This window comes from Hipposideros armiger, unplaced genomic scaffold, assembly GCF_001890085.2.
Source record: "Hipposideros armiger isolate ML-2016 unplaced genomic scaffold, ASM189008v1 scaffold_7, whole genome shotgun sequence".
Classification (NCBI taxonomy): Eukaryota; Metazoa; Chordata; class Mammalia; order Chiroptera; family Hipposideridae; genus Hipposideros; species Hipposideros armiger.
In genome coordinates, this window is record NW_017731357.1 from 1241439 (window position 1) to 1267463 (window position 26025).

General features: G+C 40.3%; 1 long non-coding RNA gene across 1 annotated transcript in view; it reads left to right on the top strand.

Annotated features, from left to right (window-relative positions):
• Positions 1-1178: 1178 nt before the first annotated feature.
• LOC109385919 (uncharacterized) overlaps positions 1179-26025 on the top strand; it is a 100470-nt gene continuing 75623 nt past the window's right edge. The window contains exons 1-3 of the long non-coding RNA XR_002124702.1: positions 1179-1343; positions 2087-2183; positions 3555-3656. This is a non-coding gene — a long non-coding RNA (uncharacterized LOC109385919). The remainder of the gene's footprint in view (positions 1344-2086; positions 2184-3554; positions 3657-26025) is intronic.

The window sequence follows — 26025 nt, forward strand, 5'->3', positions numbered from 1 at the left end:
CATTAGCCTGGGGTTGATTGTGATAACAGTTATAATTAATTTTCCTATCCCTTTAAGAAAACAAAGTCTCAAAAATTATGACACCTACAGCTTTATTTATATTTAAGGAGAAAATTTTGAAGAAAACAAATGTAAGAGGAAACAAAGGAAGTTTGCCTCAAAGAGAAAAACACTAAAGAAAAAGCTACTACGTCAGATATTCTATCATTAGAAAATGAATGAGAATTTTATTATTTCTTGGCTTTTAAAAAATCTGCCCTTTGCCAAATATAAGAATGTTGCCAACCTGGAAAAAACAGGATCCATTTTTCTACATAACCACATTTAGTAATTTCCATGAAACTGACATTTTAGAACTATGGCCAAAAGCCAAATTAAAACGTATAGGTTCTAGCCCTAAATTCTGAGACAGTTTTCTTAAGAAAGGCCTAAAGGATACTTTAAAACAAACTCAATTAGTATAATTACAGAGGGTTTAAATAACACATGCACACTGTATCTGCTTCTGTAAAACACAGCTGTTTTGTAATATTTTGCTACTTTTAAAAATTAAAATGTGGCCATATATAAAGTAACTTTTAAAGAGTGAATCCGTTGTCTTCTGCATCATTAAAAATTTTAAAGACCTTACAACCAATTAGCTTGGAAATCCTATATTCATGCTTCTGAATATTGCTGCAGCTGTATCAAAGAAAGCAGCACATCCAGGTATTTAATATAACAGAAACAAGACACAGGCAGCAACTTGTATCCTCTGGCAGTTGACATGCTAATTTCTTCGCCTCCGCTCTCAGGCTCACTCCACCCAACTTCACCAATCTCTTCCCCCCCCCACCCCCCCCCGAGACACGAGGAACCCTCAGGGCCCTGGAAGGTGCCTTGCGGGGAGTAAGGAGACGCCGGAAGAGCGAGGGAAGAGCACGCGGTGCCTACACCCTTGGCCTCGAGGTGAGTGCGGGCTGCCGCGGCTGGCCGGGGGTGAGGGGAACCGGTGGAGGAGCGCAGGGTCGAGGTGGACCACCCCTCTCTGTCCGGGACTTGGGATCTGCAGCCCGAGGCGTGGGGCCCGCAGCCCCCGCTGGGCCCGGGCACGGATGGGCGGGCAGGGGGCGGAGCGCTGGGCGGCGGGAAAGGGGCGGGGAGGACAGCTCAGGCTCATATGGTGGCAGAACCTGCCGGCGAGGTGGGAGACTCACCGCAAGGAGGAAGGGAAGCGAAGACTGCGGCTGCGGGGGACTGAGGAGACGCATGGAGTCCAGAGGTCAGGCAGTCTTCACCTCCTTCTGCAGCTGTGTTGGCGAAGCCGGCAGGCTCACCGGCAGCAACCGCAACCCAACGCGCAGGTGGGCACTGTCGAGATTGGCGCTCTGCCCCATCCCGGGCCGCTGCGTGCTGGATGCCCTCTCTTCCAGGCCACTGAGCTCGGGGGCGAAGGCTGGGCTGGTCTGGGAACAGGAGGAAGGTGCACGGCTCCTTGGTGTACACGCTTGTGCACGCGCGCTGTGCTAGGTGGGGTAGAGGTGCGGAAAAGCTTCCTCTCGGGATTTTCTCCCTCGGGTCTCACTGTCTCCACCCCGCCCTTCTGACGAGTTGAGAACCCGAGCGGCTTTGGAAGACTGCGACCCCTTCCCTCCGCCCGCAATCTCGATGGTGGGTGTAGTTCGCCCTCCTTTTCACAATCCACACCCAAAATCCACCAGGACGCCCCCTTCTCTGGGCCCGTGGGACTGTCGGAACCTTGGGAAAAAAGATAGTGGTGGCGGGACTAGCCGGAGCGTGTACTAGGAAGGCAGGAGTTACTGGAGTATTGTCTGACCCGGCCGGTGCCTGATCCCGCGCGCTCCCTCGCGCTTTCAGGGCCAGAGTGGGGGGTGGGCGGTGGAATAGGTTTGCTGAACTTATCTCCGAAGGCTGACTGCACATGCACTTGGCGCCTTGTGCACCTTTGGACAAGGGTTTAATGGAGACACGTGGGAGCAAGATTGGTTGCTGGCCGGCCCCCCCAAAAGCCTCTTGAGATGACCCAGCGCGTGTTCGTCGTTGGGAAGGAAGGGAGAGTGTGAGTGTGTGTGATTGTCTGTCCTAGGGAGGAGGAGAGTGGCTCAAGGAGATGTGATTTTCTTGGATTTGCTGCAATTCCTTTAAACCAAAATCCGTCTTTCGGGCGTTAAAGTAAATCACCGGTAAGTGGGAACCGGTTTGTGGTAGGGATAAAAAGGCTCCCGGGTTTGCGCGGTAGTGGCTTGGTGGATTTGCTCCCTGGGTGGCATCTGGCCCTATCTCACCTAAGGGTTGGGGGTGGGGTGGGAGTTGGGGTCGTGCATGTGTCTTTGCCTTAAGGTGCTGGAGCTGGGACACTTTTCCTGGGTAGACTGGAACTCGGGAGGTAAAAAAAGCTGTGCAGCACAGTCTGTTATTCTCAATTAACTCTAGAATGTGTCTCTCAATGCCTCTGTCCTCTCCCTCGCCCTCTCCCTCTCACACCCTCCTGTGATCTACCTGTCTTGCTCTTTCTCTCTTGTACTCTCTCTACACACACACAGACACACACACACACACCCGTCCGTGTGGCCTACCTGTCTCTTTTTCAGATCTCAATCTGTCTCTTTCAGATCTCAGTCTCTCTCTCTCTCTCTCTCTCTCTCTCTCTCTCTCTCTCTCTCTGACACTCTCTCTCTCATGTGCACACACACACACACACACACACACACACACACACACACACACAGGTTCAGTCTATTATTCTAAATTAACTCCAGATCTCAGTCTCTGTCTTTCTCAGATCTCAATATCTCTCTTGTTCTCTCTCTTCATCCAGATCCGTCTTTGTCTCTCTGTCTCTGTCTCTCTTGCATGCGTGCACACACACAAAAACACAACCTCTTATCTCATGGCTGCTTTGACTCAACTGGTAGTTGACTGTGGATCTATATTCATTACTTGTTCTGCTCATGGATTTTTATTAATCTGACTTTTTAAGAAAAAGATCTGTATTAAAATCTGGAGTATGAGAAAGACCTTTGAGCACTTCCCCATTCACATTCAAATTAGGAATAGGCCAGTATGATGAAAACACCCCACCTAACTGCTGTTTATATTGGACAAACCTCTAGTCTTGTTAGAATTAATATTATAAATTGATATTTTACAACCATGTGACAAAGTAACGTTTGCCTGAATCTCTCCCTTTCTCTTTGTGGTAATATACAGAATTCTTGATTACTCAATTCACAATGTTGGTCAAGTTATCTTCTAATTTTAAACAACAGGTCTTGAAATGGTTGAAGGTTGGCATGCAGATGGGTTCAGTGACTCCATCTCTTGAACTGATGAGAGATGTTTATTTGAGACTTATGTATATTTTGATTTCTAAATAATTTATCAAACCATTGGGGAGGAGGGTTTCCTTACAAATTAACCACACAGGAAAAAGAATACATTTCTTGGAGCAAACATTCTACTACTTTCCCCCCAATTGTCCCTGTTAGATGTCTAGAAAAGATGCTTCATGGTTGAATAATAACACATGGTTTATTTCCCTTTTATGTCTACAGGTGGCAGTGTAGAGGCCAAAACAGACAATTCTAGAAGTGGTTTCTGAAAAATAAAAGTGAATATACATGAGTAAGCAAGCACAGGAATCTGAAAAACCACAGGTATGTAAAACAATTAAGCCACCTATCTGGCTTTATAATTATTGCATTCCTGTATCTTGACATTTATATAGACTTTTATGAAGTGAAACATATTTTGAGGTATTCTCAAAGGAGAAAACAAGTGTATTCTATTTCAGACAATATTTAAATAAAAATACTCCATGTCATTACATCACTTTTTATTAAAATGGAAACATTGTTTTTATACTGTGACCATGTGGCTTTGCATTTAACCAGTTGTGTGATACTTGCTTTTAAAAACAACTTTTCCTGAAACTGTATAAAAACTGCCAAAGTTCTGAATAATTTCATTTGGGACACTTTTAACAAAGTCACCCTGTTGAGTCAACATAACAGTATCTGCTTTTTACAAAAACTGCATCTCACTGTTGACTTGACATCTCACTCAGAATACCAAGGCATTAGTTGGCTTCTTTTAATAAATTAACCCTTATGTTCTTAACCATCTCCTCATTTTTCTCCTACCTTGCTGTTTTTCTAAGCCCATCCTGTAAGGTACCTTCAAAAGTCACCCACTTGACTGAACTAATGACAGGTTTAATATGGGAACAAAGCCAAGGTCAAAAAGTTTTTCAGTGTGACACAATTGAAGAGAATATGCCTTTGATTATCATTAAAATGTAATATTTTACATATTAAGGCCCCTTTTTAGATTAAAGTATAGTTGACATACAATATTATATTAGTTTCAGGTGTATAACATAATGATTCAACATTTGTATTCCTTTTGATGTGATCACCAGAATAAGTCTAGTAACCATTTGTCACCATACAAAGTTATAATAATAAGGCCCTTTTCACCAACTGGGTAGCACACTGTTATGAATGGTAGAAGAAGCCAGAAGGGGAAAAACATTCACCTTTGTGGATTTTTATTTTCCTTTCTTAGAAGGGGATGCAGGGTGGGGCGGCATAGCTAATGGTGCTTTCACAGGGAAGATCAAGTTACTATGTTGGCTGTAAAAGGGGCAGGCATCAAAATGGCTGTTAAGGAGAAGGAAGCTTTCTCTTTCCTCAGGGAGCGTACTCATTCATTACAGTGCCAGAATGTGGTGATATCTTGTGATTTTTTTTTTTTTTTACATTCTGCCTTTACAGCTGTGGAGGAGTTTGTTTAGCCCCTGCCAATGAGGGTATAAAACAAAATCAAGTGCCATTCTTGAAGCTTAAAAAGATCAAAATTTGACATTTAACCAGTAGAAAGCAAATTCGGAGCTCTGGTTCAAAGTATAGACTCAACTAAAGACTGAAAGGTTCTATTGTGAATAGTGCTGCAATAAACATAGGGGTGCATGTATCTTTTCGAATTAGTGTTTTGGATTTTTTTGGGTAAATAGAAGTGGAATTGCTAGGGCATAAGGTAGTTATTTTAAGTTTTTGAAGAACCTCCGTACTGTTATGCTGAGTGAAATCAGTTGGGCAGAGAAAGACATACCATATGATCTCACTTATATGTGGAATCTGAAGAACAAAATAAACAAAACAAAGACTCAGATACAGAGAACAAACTGATGGTTGCCAGATGGGAGGGGGGTTGGGGAGCTGGTTGAAAAAGGTGAAGGGATTAAGAAGTACAGATTGGCAGCTGCGAAGTAGTCATGGAGTTGTGTAGGGTACAGCATAAGGAATATAGTCAATAATGTAATAACTATGGTGTCAGATGGGTACTACATATGTTGGGGTGATAGATGGGAGGGGGGTTGGGGGTCTGGGTGAAAAGCATGAAGGCATTAAGAAGAACAAATTAGTTCAAGGTTGTTGTGGGGATGGTGAAGTATAGCATAGGGGAAATATAAATAATGTAATAACTGTATATAGTGCTAGGTGGGTAATAGACTCATTAGGGTGATCAGTTCGTAAATTATATAAATGTCTGACCACTATGCTGTCTGTGCACTTGAAACTAATATACTGAATGTCAACTGTAATTTAAAAATAAAAAAGAATTCACCAAAAAAGACTGAAAGGTTCTCACTGTAAAGACCCCATGGATGTGAAGTGACTTCAGGAAAACTCGTGAATATTTAGGAACATGTAAGTTTACATTGCATGGGACTTAGAGTCATGATCTGACTCAGGAAACAGGGAGTTAACTAATCATCCCTCAATGCGTCTAAGACAAATGGGGTCTAGTCTTCTAAGACAGAGAGGAAAAGAGCAGACTTGAGATTTTATTTTTTGTAGCATTCTCATTAGAGACATTAGGTGCTTTAGAGATTTTATTTGACATAACATACATATAAAATGTAAAATGCATTACTCAAAAGTGTACTATTCAATGACATTTTACATGTGTATATACCCATTTGATCACCCAGGTCAAGATACCAAATGTTTCCAGCACCCCAGAAAATTTCTCCTCTTCCCCCTTCTGGTCTGTTTTCATTCCACTTCCAACATATGAAGGTGGTAACCACATTATGATTTTTTTTCACATTGTAGTTTTTTAAAAACTTTATCTGCTAGTTTTGTCCATTAAGCTCCATATAAGTAGTATCCTATAGAAGGGACTCTTATGTGTGTCTTTCACACAACAATGTCTACGAGATTCATGTTATAGTGTGTAGTATTTATAGTTCATTGTAGTCCGTTGTTGAGTAGTAATTCCATTGTATGGATATGCCACAATTTGTTTATCCATTCTCCTGTTGGGTCTTCGGATTATTTCCAGTGTGGGTAATATGAATAAAGCAACTGAATATTCTTGCTTTTTGTGAACATACCCACTCATTTCTCTTAAGCATATAGCTAGGAATAAATTGCAGAGTCATAGAGTAGGCTTATATAGAATATAGCTTTAGTAGACATTATTAGTTTTCCAAAGCGTTTCTACCAATTTAAATTCCACAAGTAGTGTATAAGAGTTTCAGTTGCTCTACATTTTTGCTAAGACTTGGTTTTGTCAGCCTTTTTAGTTTTAGCTATTTGGGGAGTGGGTGCACAGTGATATTTACTTGTAGACTTTTAAAATTTAAAAATTGTAACATTTTAATATACAAAATATAAAATTTCCCATCATAGCCATTTTTAAATGTACAGTTAGTGCTATTAAGTGCATTCACATTGTTGTGTAACCATCATACCATCCATCTCCAGAACTCTTCATACCTTGGAAAACTGAAACTGTGCCCATTAATCAATAAACCTCCATTCTGTCTTCCCCCAACTCCTGGGAGTCAAAATGAACATTATACATTCTGTCTCTGAGTTTGACTGCTTTAAGTACCTCATACAAGTAGAACCATAGAATATTTATTCTTTGTAAATGGCTTATTTCATTTAACATACTGTCCTTAAGATTCTTCCATGTTGTAGCGTGTCAGAATTTCCTTCCTTCGTAAGGCTGAATAATTCATTGTATGCACATAGCACATTTTTTTTTTAGCTGAGCCATCCTGCCACCTGTTGGCAGCTCAGCGGCTGCTCAGCTCGAGCCAGGACTCGAAACCGCTGTTGCTCAGAGCTTGCGCTCTTGAGCGAGCTCTTAACCAACTGAGCCACTCGGCTGGCCCTGCACATAGCATATTTTGTTTATACATTTGTTGGTGGGTATTTTGGTTGTTGCCACCATTTTGCTGTTGTGAAATAACTGCTGCTATGAACATGGGGGTACAAATATTTCTTAGACTGTGATTTCAATTTTTGGGGTACCTACACAGAAGTGGAATTGGTAGATTATAGGGTAATTCTATTTTAACTTTTTGAGGAACCACCGTCCTGTTTTCCATACCTTCTGTACCATTTTACCTTTTCAGCAAAGCACAAATATTCCAGTTTCTCCATCCTTGCCAACACTTGTAATTTCCTGTTGTTCTTATTAAATAATAACCATCTTGATAGGTGTGAAGTGGTTCCTATGGTTTTAGTTTGTTTCCTGGTGAGTAATATTGTTAAATGCCATTTCATAAACTTTCTGTCATTTGGATATCTTGTCAAATTCCTGTTAAAATCCTTTGCCTATTTTTGAATTTTATTCTTTTTAAATTTCAGAGTTCTTTTATTTCTGCATGAGGACTTTGTCAGAAATTATAAATATACATCAATTAAGTGCCCTAAGCATAAACATTGGGGATGTTCTTTGCTGCAGCAGGTGCCAGAGAAGGGGTTTGAAAAAGTTTTTCAATAAGATACATGGACACAGAAGCTGTTACTCAAGTGGCCCTTGTCATTGTCTACCTCCAACACTGATTATGTCCTTGGGGCCCCTCTAGAGTGGGCCCTAGGGAAGAACCTGGTAATGACTTCGCTGGAGTACAGAATGTGGCAAAATGGATGGGTATCCACGATTCCTTAATTCATAATCCATAAATGCTGAATCATCCTTTCCTTCCCCTTTTTCCGCCCCAAGGAAGGCTGCTGCTATTTAGTGCTACTTTTCTTTTGCCTCTGAAATATCAATGTCCCTCAGGATTCTGCCATTTATTAGCTGTCTCTTCTCCATCTCCATCTTTTCTCTAAATGCCCTCTGTTCACGTTTACTTTCATGTCTTCAGCTGCCCCCCTCTCCCTCTGCCCTGTCTTCTAAAGTCTCCTCAGGTCTTTATCGCCTGCTCCAAACACCTGTCTCTCAACATAACATCCAGATCTGTACCCTTATCTGCCTCCTGGACATCTTCCACTAGATATCCCAAAGGTAACTTTATAAAAAAAACTTATTCCTCTCCAGTCTGCTCTTCTGCTTTCCTGCCTTAATTAATGTATCTGCCATTAATCTAGGATCCCAAAGTAGAACTGTCCTCATCCACCCACATAATGTATATGACCTTCACAGCCTTGTTGTCAAGGCTGCTGGGTCTTTTCTCCTGTCACTGAAACATCTTTCAAAACATCTTCCCTGCCCCATATTCACTACCTCATGGCTAGAGTTCCCTTTAGGATTGTAGTCATAGCCTCCCAATTGATCTCCCTGATTCTTAAACTCTTGCCTCTAATCCTCCACTTGTCATCAGTTTTCTTTTCCTAAAACATAGATTTAATCATGTCATTTCCTACTTTAAAATGATTTGTAGCTCTCCACGGCCTACAAGAGGCATTCAAATCCCTTAGCGTGATTTACAGTATGACACCCTTCATTATTTGCCTTCAACCTGCTTTTCCTGTTCCATCATCTGCCATTTCCTCCCCACACGCCATCTGTCCTAAACTATTTTCCATTCTTAGAACATTCCTTGAGTTCTTTCCTGCACCTGCTTTTGCACATGCTGTTTCTTCTACTTCTGATATCCATTCCTGTCCACTGATGACTTAGTAGTATTTTTTCTTTAAAAACCAGGTCAAATGTGACTTATTTAAGTGAGCCTTCCTAGCCTCTAAGTAGATCTTATTTTATTCATATTTGTAGTGTAGTTAGAGGAGATGACTCTGTAATTGCAGGCACTATTACATATCAATCTCTATAACCCCAGTAACAACTGAGAACAGTACTTCAAACATTGAAGACACTTAATAAATGCTCACTGAGTGAGTAATTCATGAAGAACTCATTCCTTACTACAATATGTTAGTTAGCTTTTGCTGCTTAACAAACCACACAATATCAGTTTGGTTAGTGGTTTAAAACAACCAGCATTCAGTTAGCTCTTGATACTGTGGTTTGGCAATTTAGGCAGGACTCGGCTGGACAGTTCTTTGGATCTGGGCAGATTTTCGGCTGGGTAGGTTGGGAGCTGGCTATTCTAGGATGGCCTCAGCTCTCCATATGGTTTCTAATCATTAGCCAGGCTGGCCCAGCCTTGTTCACCATGGGAGGCAGGGCTCGAAGCGAAGGAGGAGGCATGGCATGCAAGGCCTCTTGAGGCCTAGCCTTGCAACAAGCACAAGTTTACTCCCTCTGAATTTTGTTAGCTCAAACAAGTCACAAAGCCAGCCCTGACTGAGAAGATGAGGAAATAGATTTCATCTCTTGAAGAGAACAGGTGTAGTAATGTTACAAGGAGCACAGATAGAAAGAGTAATTAATTGCAGCTGTTTTTACAAGTAATCTACTGCACTTACCTAGGAGCAGGAATATGAATTAGACCAGGCTTGGTCCAGAGGGTTGAGGTCACAAGCAGGTCAGACAGTTTTGACCCTGACTAATGGATTCTAACTACATTTAAGATGAACCTAATTAAGGTGGCCCCATGGTCCCTAGCATCCTTCTGTGGTCCTCCTCAAGTCCTCTGTCCTTACCTTTTATCCAAAGCATATTTAAGAGAGCCCAAGTTTCTTTTTGGCCTTGATGAAGTACCACTGGTGCTGAGAAGGGGAAATTGCTCCTCAGTGCTGGGGAAGGGAGAAGCATCCCTTTTCTATTCATTCTGGAAGTTGCTTTGGACACCTTTGGGCATTGGGAACCTTCTCATTGTGGAGCACACTTGAGTATTTGCCTTGGATGTGTCTAGCATCCAATTTAAAAGGCATTTTGGGCAAAGGAGAGTGTCAAAAAATGAAAGATCTGATTGATTTGGGGCGATTTATCTGTTTTTCCTCACCATGTGTGAAAATTAAAGATATCCTCCTACTGAGAAACAGTAGTAGCTTACCCAATCTTAATGTTTGTGTGCTTTTCCAGCTGTTAACAAACTATTCAGAGTGGAAACATGAATTTAAATATTTGATTTACTACCTATTAAAGAATCCTTTTTTTAAAAAAAGATTTTTTATTGGGGAATTGGGGGGATGGGAACAGCGCTGGGGAATTGGAGGAAGGGGAACAGACAAGTTGCTGTCATTTTTGTNTTTTGTTCTTCAGTCTAGTTGTGGAGGACGTTGCTTCACTGGCCCAAGTTGGCACCATCATTGCGCTCTTCCCCGGGCAAGGCAGATCAGTCGCTGGCTTCTGGATGGCCACTCACAGTGGCTGCTGGCTACATACGGTAGCCCATGGCAACCCACTGCCACAGGGGCTGCAGCCTCCGCCAGCTGGTGACTCATGGCAGCCCAGCTCCAGGTTGAGCTGTTGTTCAGCATCTTAGCTGTGGAGGGCAGTGTCACTGGTCCTCATAGGTGGGATCCAAACCGGGGCCCTCTGGCGTCCCAAGCCAGTTCTTAACCATTGTGCCACTTGGCCGGTCCTGTCTCTAGACTTTTGATTGGAAACCTATTAACCAATGTTACCTATTAACCCAATAAATTTAATACATTAAAAAAATTAATTTATTAGTCCCAGGTGTACAAAACAAGATAATGATTAGCCTTTATACACCTCACAAAGTGGTAACCCCCCAAAAAAAAAAAAAAAAAAAAAAACCTAGAGGATCTTTGTCTTCTTAACCCTCAAAAATGATGGAGATTAAATTTTGCCCTTTGGAGGTCTTGAACTTTGTTTCCTGTCCCCTAATTTCAAATTCTTGCAACTGTCTTGAGAAACCTGGTTATGTATTTGAGGCAGCACTCCTACTTTAGTAAAAACTTGGTGAAACTGGAGACTTCACTCTGCCTTGTAGAGACCTTCAGCTTAATATCTCAGCCTCCCTCTCACAGCTCCATAACTAAACAAATGGAGTATTTCCCATCTGTCACATTAACCTCTGCATGCTCATTAAAAAGCTTTGCTGGTTTCTTTTCCACAGTAGAAATCCTCTCTTGGGTAAGTCTCTTCATTGTGATGAGCCCCAAATTCCCAAGTGCCCTTAGGGAAGAAAATTGGAGATTATCTGCTCACCTTGGTGGAAGGGCTCCCTTCCTTTGACATTCTTGTCCTTGAGTATCTTATAGTCTAATAGAAGCCTCATACTTCTCATGAGATGGCAGGTGCAATTTCATAATACACATCATTTTCATGTCTTCATCTATTGTCCTCATGGAGTCTTGTTTCAACCTTAAACATTTTTCTGCTTCATGATAAAAGTAATTTTGGTGGTAAGCACCTGCTGAATCATTACAGTATTTCTAAGGGAGGAAAATGGGAATTCTTAAACAATATGGTCCTATTTAAAATATTTTCATTGCATTTTTTGTTTGTTTTTCAATTTTAATTTGTCTAGAAAACACTTTCTAGGTAGAAGATGATAGTGGAGGCAGTTTCAGCTGGTTTGAAACTCTCAGATGGATTCCTTATTGGCTACATTTGCTTCACTTTCTGCTAAAATGAGGCATGACTGTCATTACAAACCCTCCCATTTGTGGGAGAATTTGCTCCAGAGAATTCTAGTACCATTAATGGGCAGCATCCATATGGTTTGCACATGTAAAAAGGAGAGAATGAGCTCCTCAAATTATTTAAATTGAACCATTTCATTGTTAAGGAGCAATTCTGTTAACTTTTCTCAGAAACTGTGTAAGACCTGGCCAGTGCTGAGAGCCCCAGGGCTGGTGGGAGCCCCAAGTTCCAGTGTTGGCTCTGCCTCCCACAAGCCATTTGTCCCAGAAGTGGCTTCTGTTGTCTCACCTGGAGAATGAGGAAATCGAAATAGTTGAATCCTAATCCTTTCCCTCTCTGTCCTTTGTATTTTAATAACTCATCACTTGTAAATTAAGATTCTACTTATATTTCAGTGAATTATTTTGCCAGGATTAATTAAAAGAATAAAACTAGGCAAGTTTCTTTCAAGTCATAAATTTTCTCTGTGACACCAAGTTGGAAATCTTAGATACTGTGTGTTAGTGTCTAAGAAAGAAATTTTAAAAATAGGGGTTTTGAGCCCTGAGTACTGGGATTCAAGTCCTAGGTTTGTCATTCATTCATCTGCTTTGGGGCCTTGGGCACTTCATCAACCTCTATAAACCTCAGTTTTCTGAACTAGAAAATGGATAGAATAATACAGTAACCATGCCTATTTCACAGGCTGTTCTGAGGATCAACTAAAACGACTCATGTGTGAAGGCTCTTTATAAACAGTAAAGAGCTGTAAAAACGTCAATTATCATTAAGACTGTAATGACACAGCCTTTGTCAGCAGTAACCATCTGTTTGTTGTGGCTGTCATTATCAAACATGCGATGTGGAAACAGCCCAAGGGTATTTAAATTATATACACCTTGACTTTTGTTCCTCTTCACTTTTTGGGAGGTGCTTGGGTGTGTAGGTAAGCTGACACTATATATTTAAGGTATAAGCTCTCTCCCTGAAGCCACTGAAATGTAGAGCTGGAAGAGAGAGTGGGATTATTTTAGCAAATCCACCTCTTTTAAAGATGCAGTTTAGGAAGTTTTACTGATTTACCTAAGGTAACAGCTGCTTCAAGGTAAAACCACAACTAACACCAGTAACTGTTCTCTGTTTAAACCCTGATTTGTGCAATTACTTGTACTATTTTTGTTAAGGACCAAAGAAAATAGATTTCTTTTTTCTTTAAAACATTGGGAGTCTCCATTTCCCTTCTCTCTAACCCCCTGACCGCTTTCACTTCTGTCTAACTTCACAGCCCCCACTCCCATTCTGGTTGTGGTAACCTCTCCACTCCAGAGAATAGTGTCCTCCACCCATCCTGAAATCTGCAGCCCCGCCCTCCCCACATCATGTGTTCTTGATTCTGATCCTGTTTTCCTCCTCTGGGATTTACACATGTGCTCTTGTTTCTGACCATATTTATCTCCTCTGGGATTTATTTTCGCAGTTATCCTATCTGTGTTCTGTATTTCTCTTTCCCTTTCTGCTGCTGCTTCTCCTTGGCCTATGAAGGTGCCCAGGCTTATCGTCTATATATTTTTTGTCATCCTACACACTGCTTCTTTGTATTTGGCTACTGGAAAGAGACGGTAGTAAGCAGAGCCACTGCTTTCTCAACTTCCATGCATTCATTTTTCTTCAAATTTTTTATTGTGGTAAAATACACATAACCTGAAATTTGCCATCTTAACAATTTTTATGTATACAGCTCAGTAATATTAAATACATTTACATTGTTGTGCAACTATCGCCACCATCCATCTCCAGAACTCATCTTGCAAAACTAAAACTCTGTCTCCATTAAACAATAACTCCTCATTCCCGCCTCCTCTGAGGCCCTGGAAACCACCATTCTACTTTGTCTCTATGATTTTACCATGTATTCCTTTTGCAGAATTGTACAATCATGGTGACTGGTGCTTAGTGGTATCCCAGCAAATTTATCTCTTATTCCCCTCGCCTGCCTCTCTCTTGTCCCTTGCTCTGCCTCCTCCCCATTTTTTGCAATTTCTTTTCTGGCCTCTTGCTGCCCAACTTCAGGGCTTTTTTTTTTCTTTGGTCTCTGATCCCTTTTCAAGATCTAGGCTAACTACCACCTTCCATTCTAACCCATTCTAATTTTTTTTAAAGATTTTATTGGGGAATTGGGGGAAGGGGAACAGACAAGTTGCTGTTGTTCTGTTCCTCAGTCTAGTTGTGGAGGACGTTGCTTCACTGGCCCAAGTTGGCACCATCATTGCACTCTTCCCGGGTGAGGCAGATCAGTCTCCAACTTCTGGACGGCCGCTCACGCTGGCTGCTGGCTACATACGGTAGCCCATGGCAACCCACTGCAGCAGGGGACTGCAGCCTACACCGTCACTGGCGACCCATGGCAGCCCAGCTCCAGGTCGAGCTGTTCAGCATCTTAGGTGTGGAGGACAGTGTCACTGGCCCTCATATGTGGGATCCGAACCGGGGCCCTCTGGCATCCCAAGCCAGCTCTTAACCAATGTGCCACTCGGCCGGCCCCCATTCTAATTTTTTAAATGATGCTTTTCTGCAGTGGAATTCAGCAACAACCCATAGTCACCCTTCCAGTTCCCCGGTATCAGTGCCCACAATCTGGACAGGGGGGTTGTTTTCCTTATACTCTTGACATACCATGCCCAGCCTCCATGCTTCCAGTCCCTTGCTTCCATTGCCCTCCTTAAACATTCAGCGCAAAATGCCTTCCTTATTGAAGCCTTCACCAGAAACTTCAGTTGCAGCTTCACAGATCTTTGGAAGTCTCTCTCTAGTAACCCTAATTTCAATGTTATTGGGATTCCACTTTGGCACCCCCCCTTCCCCCATTGATTGAGTGCTTTGAGGGCGGGAACTGGGTTGATTCTTTGTCAGACTTGGCCCTCACACTAGGCTCCACAGTCAGTGCTGAATAAATAGAAGAGCACATTCAAGTACACTTCCTTGATATAAGTACTTGCTTTTCTGATTAAGAGACTGTTGATCAACTGCAGGGAACATCAGAGTATAAAATCAGAAAAGAGAGGGTCACATTGTACTTTGTTAAAGTGAATCTATGATAACAGCCAGTTTATTAAAGGTTGAGTTATTTTACACGAAGTACAACAGTGTGCTAGTAGAAGATCCTAATCCCTGGAGGCTGTGAAAATGTTACACAGCAAAGGGGGAATTAAGGTTACAAATGGAATTAGGGTTACTTAGTTTACTTTAATATAGATTATCCTGGATTATCTGGTTGGGCCCATTGTAATCATAAGGGCCCTTAAAAGTGGTGTGTGCTGTAGGATATCTTTATACCAAAGTTCATGGACTGCTGAGGGTCTTAAATTGCCTTGAATATTTTCAGTTAATGCTTCATTGATGAATTCCTTCTATAACAGATATAATTGTCAGTTTTCTGTGATACTAGCTGTAGTGAAAGAAAGATGCTTTTATTGAATGCTTATGAGTCAGGTGCTTTACATATATTACCATATTTAATGTGCTAAATAACCCAAGACGTTGATATTATTAAATCCTTTTATGGATGAGGAAACAGGCAGAAAGTGGCTAATTTGCACAAGGTCACAATGTAGTAACTGGTGACTTTGAGGTTTTATTGCACATAAAGAGAAAAATTCTGAGGTGGGATATTTTTCACTTTTTCAAGGGATACTCATGGTTTACACTGTCTAAAGGTAGATTTTTAAAATGTCTTGCCTTGTAACTTGGAAGTGGAAGATTAATTTGTATTTTATTGGAGCAATATGACACTGACAGACATGTAGGAAATAAAGAGGACAAAAACTTGATGATATTTTGGCATATTTCCTTTCAATCTCTTTTTTTCCTGTGCATATGTGTTGTGGCTTCCCACAGCTATAATCCTACTCATATTTTAAATTTTTTACATTACATATTTTTTCATATCAGGTGTCTTTATAATTATCTTTAGACAATAGGTTATTTCCATTTTTTTTAATTAAAAATAATGATGAAACAACAGTTCCTATCTGGAGCATGCTATTCTCTTGGCAGAGAGCAGAAGCACAATCCAAACCACACAACACAGTTAAAACTAAAACCTCTGTTTAGGTGGTCAGCGTCATATCTGCTTACATTTCCATTAGTCAAAGTGTGTCAGGGCCAAACCCAAAGTCAACTATGTGGAGACATACACTTAATGATTGACAGGATGAGTAGTCCTATTATAGACAGGGAGAAACAGTTGGAAATAATGATTCCATCTACCACCTGGAGAGGAAAAAGATGATTGGGGGTAGAACATAAAAATAGAAATACATAAAACTAGCAGATATAGACAGGTAGTAGGTAGGTTTTGAATTCAGATTCTGACCTTGAGCAGAGGTTGTCTTCAAGTGCTTCTGTGACATGGAAAGATGAAAAGAAATGTCAAAAGCGTGCTGCACTTTGCTTGACATGTGAAAGACTGCAAACAAATGTTAGGTCCCTTTAATGATGTAATTTTACCATGGTACTGACTGCTATTTTAGTGTCCCTGTTTGGATGAAACTTGACTTTGTTTGGTTTTCAGTCAAATATACACCACGCTGTGGATTGCCTAATCAAAGGCTTAATTTCTAGATAATTCTCCTTAAATCCCTTAGAAAAATATTATAATAATTGGGGAGCCAATTTCAAATTCCTGGCCCCAAGTCCCAAGGTGGAGGGGTAAGAGTGGGAATCAACATTTCCCAGGTGATTATCTGTACTTTGTATTTCCATCACCTGGGAGCTGGGTAGAAATGCTCATCTTAGGCTCTACCTCAGACCTATTGAATCAGTTTCTGCATTAACAACATCTCCAGGGGATTTGTAAGTACATTAAAACCTGAACAGCACTGATTGATGGTTTTTAGAAATCCTGTATTGATAGAAAAGTTTTTAAATTATTTGCCTTTCAATTTGACCATAATAAAGACATCAATGATTCTTAGGTAAAACTTTTAAATCTTTTTTTTAGTGTATACAGTATTTAAAATAGGCATAGTTAGAACAGTAGTACTTTAGAGTTGTTTTTTTCTTTTCCAGCTTCTAAGAAAAACAAAGTTATTTTACTTCAGAGGTTTAATGTTGATTATAAGCTCTTGGTTCCTGACACATTAGTGGTTTATTTGAATTTCAGAAGTCTATGGTTGATTTCACATACAATGGCAGAGTGACAAGAGACCACTGTATGACATGCAAATCTTAAACTATTTATTTAACCTTTTATGGATAAAGTTTGTCAACCTTATCAATAATGAAGGGATAGACTTTTGTATCTGAAATTCTGGAGAAAGGTGTCTGAAGAAACTTGATTTTTTTCGTTTAAATAAGAAAAAGGAGGAATCAATCCAACATTTGCTAGGTTTTTATTTTCTTAAACTATGTTTGTATTAGGGCCCTGACCACAGGGCCCTTGCCACTTTTTGGATCTTTTTATTTTTTTTTTACGTCTTTGAACTATTCCTTTCAAAGTACTAAAGATAACATTGTCATCAGATGACTTTACTACACAAATGCAGTAGTTCATCAATTAACTGTGTATTTTTATGTATTTCATGGATATATGCTACTTCCCTCATGCAGTCCAAAGAATAGTTTCCCTTGGAACCTTCCAATCTTAGGCACTTCCTTCCCTGGGGTGCTGCCTTGTGGTGGGCTGTGGGCCCTTCACTGACAAACTCCTGTATAGCTTAGTCATGGAGGAAAGTGAATCAGCCATGAGGTGACTCATCACACACCCTGCTCAGAGTAGGAAACTCCATCATGTACCTAAGAGATGATGAATCATTAGACTGGCACAACATGCTGGTGGATACACTTTGGGAAAAAATCTTATTCTCAACCCTTTTGCATCCCACTATAAATGGGCTTAGAGTAAACATTAAAAAAGAATAAAGAAATTATTCATTAGGGCTTTTGGGGGGATTTAAGTTTACATTTTAGTGAATTCAATATTCATACTTTGATTTATATGTTTGTGTATACATATACAGAGGGTGCCAAAAATTATACACATTTTAAGAAAGGAAAACTATTAGAATTGTCATACTCAATATACACCGATAACAATAGACGAATACAAGTCAAGTTTGACTTCTGCAATGACAAGAGGTGCTCAAAGTGGTTACCATCAGCATCCAGACACTTCTGATTACGGCGAACTACTGCTTGAGCAACGTTGACCAAAGTGTCCATTTGTATACCTTTTTTTGGAACCCCTGGTGTTTTAAATAATATACATATATATGCTTATGTATATAAGTATTTGTGTGTGTGTGTGCATGTGTATAACTAGTTCTTATTGCTGATAAGCCTCATTACTGAAGAAGAGTTTGAGAAGAGGCTGTGATTGTACCCTTTACAGACCCTTTCTGCATCTGGACTCAAGCTTAACAGATGAATTTTCCTCAGGTAGATGTTAATCCACCATTTATTTATTAGTCAGCAAACAGGAGGACCTTTATGCAAAGAATCACATCCATTGTTTTGCTTGCCACTTAAGTTATCTCTAGGTAAAATATGTTGACAGAGCATAGCAGTCCACTAATATTCCATTGATTCAAATAGCTGTCATAGTAACTGCTAAGTTCTTAATGAAAGACTAGAACATTCTCAATAAACAGATAAAGTTATTAGACCATCTGTTTGCACTATCATCAGAAAAAAATACATATGTACTACATAATCAGTTGGTTTGTTATACATGTTGGGAATTAATGTCTTCAGCTCCAAAATATAGTAATAATGAGCAAACTTATAGCCAGCTTATTCTGCTAGAGCATTCACTAGTCTACCTGGATGAAGTTAAGGAGAGATAGACTACTCATAAGAATTAACACATCTGGGATAGATTCAGCACAAATAGCACTTTAGAGACATTTGAAACTATGGTATTCAGCTAAATGTTCCCATAGTTTAAGATATATTTATTCCAGAATGTTGCCAAGGATCTGAGTGCTATGAGCAGCTTGCAACAGAAATTTGTGTGGTTGCTATGTGCAAAAGCCCTAGAAGAAGCAAGTGGGAAATAACATCAGGGTGGGTAAATATTACTATAGTAACGACTTATTTTCTATAGGAGAAATTTGGAAAATAAAAGCAAGCATCCCTGGAACTTGGATAGAAGTATATTTTGCACAAAATGGAGACTACAGAAAAACAAAAGTCATGCTTCTGATACTCTTTTATCAAGAATACTTTATGATATGGAAAAAATTTAAATACTACATTTTGAGTGGTTTTTCTAATGCATTGTTTAGTTTGAATAAAATCACAAGAGAAGGTGCAAAGGCCTGAGAGAAAGTGTCATTCCATTTGTTTTTATTAGTGTGACAATACTAAAATATGTTTTTCACATGAAATACAGTATTCTATAGTGAAGTTACTTGTATATCATTTAATTCCATTATATCAAATAACTCCCTTGATCATGAAATTCTTTAAATGCAGCCTGGATCTTTTGTGTGCCCTTCACTTGACTTTTTTTTTCCTTCCCTTTTTAGTGGGATAGAAAAAGGGCCACATAATTATGAAAGCCATTTTGGATAACCGAGTACTGAAAGTTTCTATGCCATCTACTGTGGTGGTCTCAACCCTAGCTGTACCTTAGAATCACCTGGAAAAGTTTTTATAAAATAAAGGTACCTGTGCTCCACTTCAAATTTCTGATTCAATTGATTCAAGGTGGGTCGTGTGTGTGTGTGTGTGTGTGTGTGTGTGTATGTATGTATGTACGTATGTATGTATGTGTGTTAAACTACCCATGAGATTGTAATGTGCAGCCAGGTTGAGCATTGCTGTTCTAAACCCTTAACAAATCATTAACAGCTAAGTGCATCATGCTGATGATTTGTAAAATGATTTTAAAAATGTAAGTTTAGGTAGAGGCAGCAGGTTATGACTTGCGCGTATCGTGGTCTAAACCACATCAGGAGATGGCTCATTAATAAGCCACCTTGTGGGCCGGCCGAGTGGCGCGATGGTTAAGAACTGGCTTGGGATGCCAGAGGGCCCTGGTTCGGATCCCACATATGAAGGCCAGTGACACTGCCCTCCGCAGCTAAGATGCTGAACAACAGCTCAACCTGGAGCTGGGCTGCCTTGAGTCACCGACAATGGCATAGTCTGCAGCCCCTGCTGCAGTGGGTTGCGATGGGCTACAGGATGTAGCCAGCAGCTGCTGTGAGTGGCCATCCAGAAGCCGGCGACTGATCTGCCTCACCCGGGAAGAGCGCAATGATGGTGCCAACTTGGGCCAGTGAAGCAACGTCTTCCACAACTAGACTGAATAACAAAATGACAGCAACTTGTCTGTTCCCCTTCCCCCAATTCCCCAGCACTGTTCCTATCCCCCGAATTCCCCAATAAAAATCTTAAAAAAAAATTCACCTTGATTTTTTTTTTAAAGATTTTATTGGGGAATTGGGGAAGGGGAACAGACAAGTTGCTGTCCTTTTGTTCTTCAGTCTAGTTGAGGAGGACGTTGCTTCACTGGCCCATGTTGGTGGTATCATTGCGCTCTTCCTGGGTGAGGCAGATCGGTCCCCAGCTTCTGGGCGGCGGCTCTTGGCAGCTCACACTGGCTGCCAGCCACACACGCAGCCACACACAGTAGCTCATGGCAGCCCACTGCAGCAGGGGCTGCAGCCAACGCTGTCGCCCAGTGACTCATGGCAGCTCAGCTCCAGGTGGAGCTGTTGCTCACCATCTTAGCTGTAGAGGATGCAGCGTCACTGGCCCTCATGTGGGATCTGAACCGGGGCCCTGCTTCTCAGAGCTGGTGTTCCCAAGCCAACTCAACCAACGCACCACTTGGCCGGTCTGTAAGTCACCTTGTTTGAGACGCTTAGCAAGGAAATAAATATCTATCTGATGAAGTAGGTCCAGTTTGGTGTGGTACAATGGGATATCTGAATTAAGAGGTGGCTTCACTCAAGAGAATGATGGCCCCACTATTCTGCAGTGAAGAATTTCCATAAAACAATCCTGTGAGACTGGTTTTATTCCATTTGGACAATTTAAGACACTGAGGCTTAAAGAGGATACCTAGTTAGGAGGTGGCAGAACCAGGATTTGCAAACAGATCTATTTGTCTCTTAGACACATTTTTTTTTCCCATTTTATCACATGGTTTCTCACAAATGGAGTGGATCTTTCATGCCTTTGGTTGCTTGTGCTATGAATGTGTAGGAATGAGATGGACCAAAATGATGAAATAACTCTTGGGCAGCTCTGGCTGTCACAGTGAAGACTTGTGTGTTTGAACACATTTGGACTAATGTTAATGATCGTTATTGATAGGTGACATATGTCCTTAATGTTCTCAGCCTGTGAAGCCTTTATTATTTTTATGTAAAGTTCTACTGTGATCATATAACATGTAAAATGGCTTCTTATAATTTTAAGAAAAGAACTATTGTAGTAACCTACTAAAGTCATATTTATTAACTGTTAAATGTAATTTATTGAGAGTTCTGTAAAACTTGTCATCTGATGATGATTTCAAGTGAGGTAGTATCTGGTGGTCACTTTTTATTAACTGAATGGCTGGCTGTTAATGCCTTTCCTCAGAACTTTATGTCAGTTCAAGACTGTAAACTTATTAATAAAAATGGGAAAGTATCCACCCTCCAGTTACAGCAAAGATAATTACAAAAGCAATTTCCATTTACTGACTATATTATGTGACAAGACACTGTAGATATATGCTTTTTAATTCTCATGAGTTCATGGAATTCTTATTTTACAGTAGAGAAAACTAGCTAAAAATCTTTTCCAAAACTGCAGTGATAGTAAGTGGTAGAGCTAAGATTGAGACCTTACTTTTCTGACTCTAAAACCCATGTTTTTAGATGTCTTGCTGCAAAAACAAGTGTGAATAAAGTGGGAAATGCAAGTTTAAAAAAAGCACCAAAAACTACAACCACTGTATAAGATGCACCCAGTTTTTAGACCCCAAATATTTCGAAAAAGGGTGCGTCTTATATACATGGGGAAATAACAGCATTCAGCAATCTTGGTGAAACCTTTAAAATTATAGGAATAGTGATTCCTTTTTTTAAAAGGGATATGGTCTTCTAATGTGTAAATAATACTGTCTTCCTTTTTAATAATCTTTTTCTTGCCTTATTGTCATGGCCAGGACCTCTAGTGCAATGTTGAGTGGAGGAGATGGTTAGCATCCTGTCTGATTCCGTTTTATGAAAAGGAGTTTTACCATTAAGTATTGTGTTCATTATAGGTTTTTGGTATCTTTTAGAAAAGGAATTTCCATTGTGTTGCTTAAGTTTTAAAAAATCATCAATTGATGTTGCTTTTTCTAAATCTATTGAGATAGTATGATTTTTCTTTTTAACTGTTATATTGATTGACTTAAATATTTAAACTGAGTGGATTCCTGATTTAAATCCAGTTTTATCAGGGTGTATTTTAAAACAATGTAGATTTGATGCAAAAATCTTTAAAAATATATTAGTACATCTGTGATCATGAATGAGACTGGTGTACAGTTTTCAGTTCTTGTGTAGTTCTACCTGTGTTTTTGATTCAATCTAAACTCCAAGGTACAGAAACTGCCCTTTGCTCCTGTTCTATGGCAGGGTTTGTATAATTTATTAAATCTTTTGTGCTAAGTGTTATTGCTTTCTTAAATTTTTGGTAGAACTTTCTGGTGAAGCCATCTGGGCATGCAGTTTATTTTTTACTGTGGGAAGGTTCTTTTTTTTAAAGATTTTTATTGGGGAATTGGGGATGGGAACAGCGCTGGGGAATTGGGGGAATGGGAACAGACAAGTTGCTGTTGTTTTGTTGTTCAGTCTAGTTGTGGAGGACGTTGCTTCACTGGCCCAAGTTGGTACCATCATTGCACTCTTCCCGATCGAGGCAGATCTGTCGCCGGCTTCTGGACAGCCACTCACTGTGGCTACTGGCCGCTCACGTTGGCTGCTGGCCACACACAGTAGCCTATGGCAACCCACTGCCACAGGGGCTGCAGCCTACGCCGTTGCCGGCGACTCATGGCAACCCAGCTCCAGGTTGAGCTTCTTAGCTGTGGAGGGCAGTGTCACTGGCCCTCATATGTGGGATCTGAACCGGGGCCCTCTGGCATCCCAAGCCAGTTCTTAACCATCGCGCCACTCTGCCGGCCCGGGAAGGTTCTTAATTATAATTCAGTTCCTTAAAGTACCATTCAGGTTTTATGTTTTTTGTGACCATTTTGATAAGTTGTATTTTTTGTGAATTTTTCCGATTTGTCCACAATTTTAAACTTTTCAGAATAAAGATTAAAATATGCTCTTTAATTGTCTTCTATCTGCAGTTATGTCTGTGTTTTCTTCATGAGTATTCATCAAAGGTTTGGCATGTTTATTAATCTCAGGTGGCCAACTTATGCCTGTGTTGATCACTTTTTTATTTTTTATTTTTTTTCACTCTTATTACTTTCTTGTTTTCTTTGGGTTTCTTTTGCTCTTAATGCCTTCATACATACTTAGCTTTGTAATTTTAGCTGTTTCTTTCTAATGTATTTCTTATTATAAGTCGTTTTTGGCTTTATCCCACAAGTTTAATATGTAGTAAATTTGTTAATCACTTTAAAATATTTTCTAATTTGTACCAGTTTCTTTGACCCATGAGTTACTTAGGTATGTTATTTAATGTTTAAATACATTGGGTGTATTTAGTTTTGCTGGACAGACATTTCTATTTCCTTTAGTGTAGTTGTACTAGTGATAATTTTTTCAACTTCTATTATTTTGAAAGTGTCTCTCACCTTCATTCTTGATGGGTATGTTCACTGGTTACATATAGAATTCTAGGTTGGAACTATTCTATTTGGTAGGTTATTTTTAGTGCTTTGAAGATAACATTGCATTGCCTTCCAAATTTAATTTATTTTTGGGGCATGAGGGAAGTTCGCTATCAGTGTAATTGTTGCCCCCTGGAATGTAATTTGCCTTTATTCTCTGGCTATTTTAAAATTTTTATCTGCATCTTTAGTTTTCTGCATTTTATTATGATGTGTTTAAGCATAGTTTTCTCTCTTTTTTTAAAAAAGATTTTATTGGGGAATTGGGGGGAACAGCACTGGGGAATTGGGGGAAGGGGAACAGACAAGTTGCTGTCGTTTTGTTTTTCAGTCAAATTGTGGAGGACATTGCTTCATTGGCCCAAGTTGGCACCATCATTGCGCTCTTCCCTGGTGAGGCAGATCTGTCGCGGGCTTCTGGACAGCCGCTCACAGCGGCTGCTGGTCGCTCACGCTGGCTGCTGGCTACACACGGTAGCCCATGGCAACCCACTGCAGCTTCACTGTAACCTATGCCGTCGCCGGCGACTCATGGCAGCCCAGCTCCAGGTAGAGCTGTTGTTCAGCATCTTAGCTGTGGAGGGCAGTGTCACTGGCCCTCATATGTGAGATCTGAACCGGGGCCCTCTGGCATCCCAAGCCAGCTCTTAACCAATGTGCCACTCCGCCAGCCCCCGTACTGAATTTAAGTCTGGCTTTTAGCTCCTTGATATTAAGCATAGTGATTTTACAGCCCAATTCTGGTAATTCTAATATTTGGAGTCCTGGTTTTTTTTTTCTCTGTTGTCTTTGTGTCTGATTATTATTACCCATCTTTTGTATAAATGGTCATCTTGTGTCTGGATATTCGGTTCAAAAAGCTAAGGTGTCTTAATGCCTCTGCAGTATGATTTTGTTTTCTTCTGTCAGATGCCTGAAGGTACTAGGTTTCTGGACTCAGTCAATCTATATCATCTGAGCCACCTAGATGACTTAAAGCTCAGCTGTAAATTAACTTGAGGGCTGATTACTTTCTTCTTTTTAAAAAAAAAAGATTTTTATTGGGGAATTGGGGAATAAGAACAGTGCTGGGGAATTGGGGGAAGGGGAACAGAGAAGTTGCTGTCGTTTTTTTCTTCAGTCTAGTTGTGGAGGACATTGCTTCAATGGCCCAAGTCGGCACCATCATTGCGCTCTTCCCCGGGCAAGGCAGATCAGTCGCCGGCTTCTGGACGGCTGCTCACTGCGGCTGCTGGCCGCTCACGCTAGCTGCTGGCTACACAAGGTAGAGGGATGATTACTTTCTGTTCACTTTACTTTTTTATTCCAAAATGAGGTGACTTACTGCTGGTGGGTCCCAGCTTGTGTTTTGTCTTACTCAGTCAGAGCCATCAGAAACAACCTTCATCTTCTCCTGTTCCTAGGGTTAGCAGCAAACACGACTCCTGGCAAAAACAGCCCCATTATATTCTCCCATTCACATGGTAGGTAACTCAGTTGTTTCTCATCATCATAATAGCTTTTTGGTACCTTTAACTTAACATGTTTTCTTCTACTTTGCTCAGCTTCTTTAGTTATCTTCAGTGGGAGTCTTGGCCCTGATTATCTGGTTTATTGTTATTGAAAATAAGAGTTGCCATAATTTGCAGTATTGATTTGCCTTTCAGCTTTATTCCTTAAGTTTTATATGCAAGGTAATACATATTAATGCTGATCTTGGAGGACCAACAACTTGTCATACCTCTAGTTTAATCTCTGTTCTTGTCAGGGTTGGCTTCCTGAGTCTTGCCTCATCTTTAAGCTATTTTGCAGTCCTAGACTGTCTAAGTAATTGCTTTTCAATATGTGGCTCATGCTCCTCCTGCAAAAGAATAGTCTGGGGGAAGTTATTAATCATGATCTGGTCCAATTACTGCATTTTTCATACAAGGACACATAGGACAAGAATGGTTAAGTATGTTGAACTTAAACTTGTGACTTAGTTTGTTAACAGTTACATTTGATATAATTAGATGTACAAATGTCTGTATGTGTATGCTACAGTATTGTAACTTTTTTGGAAACGGCTCACATCTTAAAATCTAAATTATGTGTAATGGCACTATAGGTCACCTTTGCTTTAGGCATGTTAAATGAGCTTTATTCTTCCTCATCAGCTTCAAATTCTTAGTAAGTTGTCCATTTGAATTTGAAAGAGATGTATTGCTTGCTATGAAACTAACTTTGTCATATTGCTGGGAAATTTAAAAAATAAACAAAAGTGAAAATGTACAACTCAGTAGTGAGGTGATCATTTGGCAGTCCTACTTGTGAAAAACCACCCTTAGGAATGGCGCATCTCACAAAGCCTTCTTACTAATTGACCCAGCTCCAGAGACCCAAACCACCTATTTTGACAACATTCCTTTGTGGTATTCAGACTGTGGATGGAATGTCTTGTGAATGCAGTTGACTTCATACTAGAATTACCTGAAAAT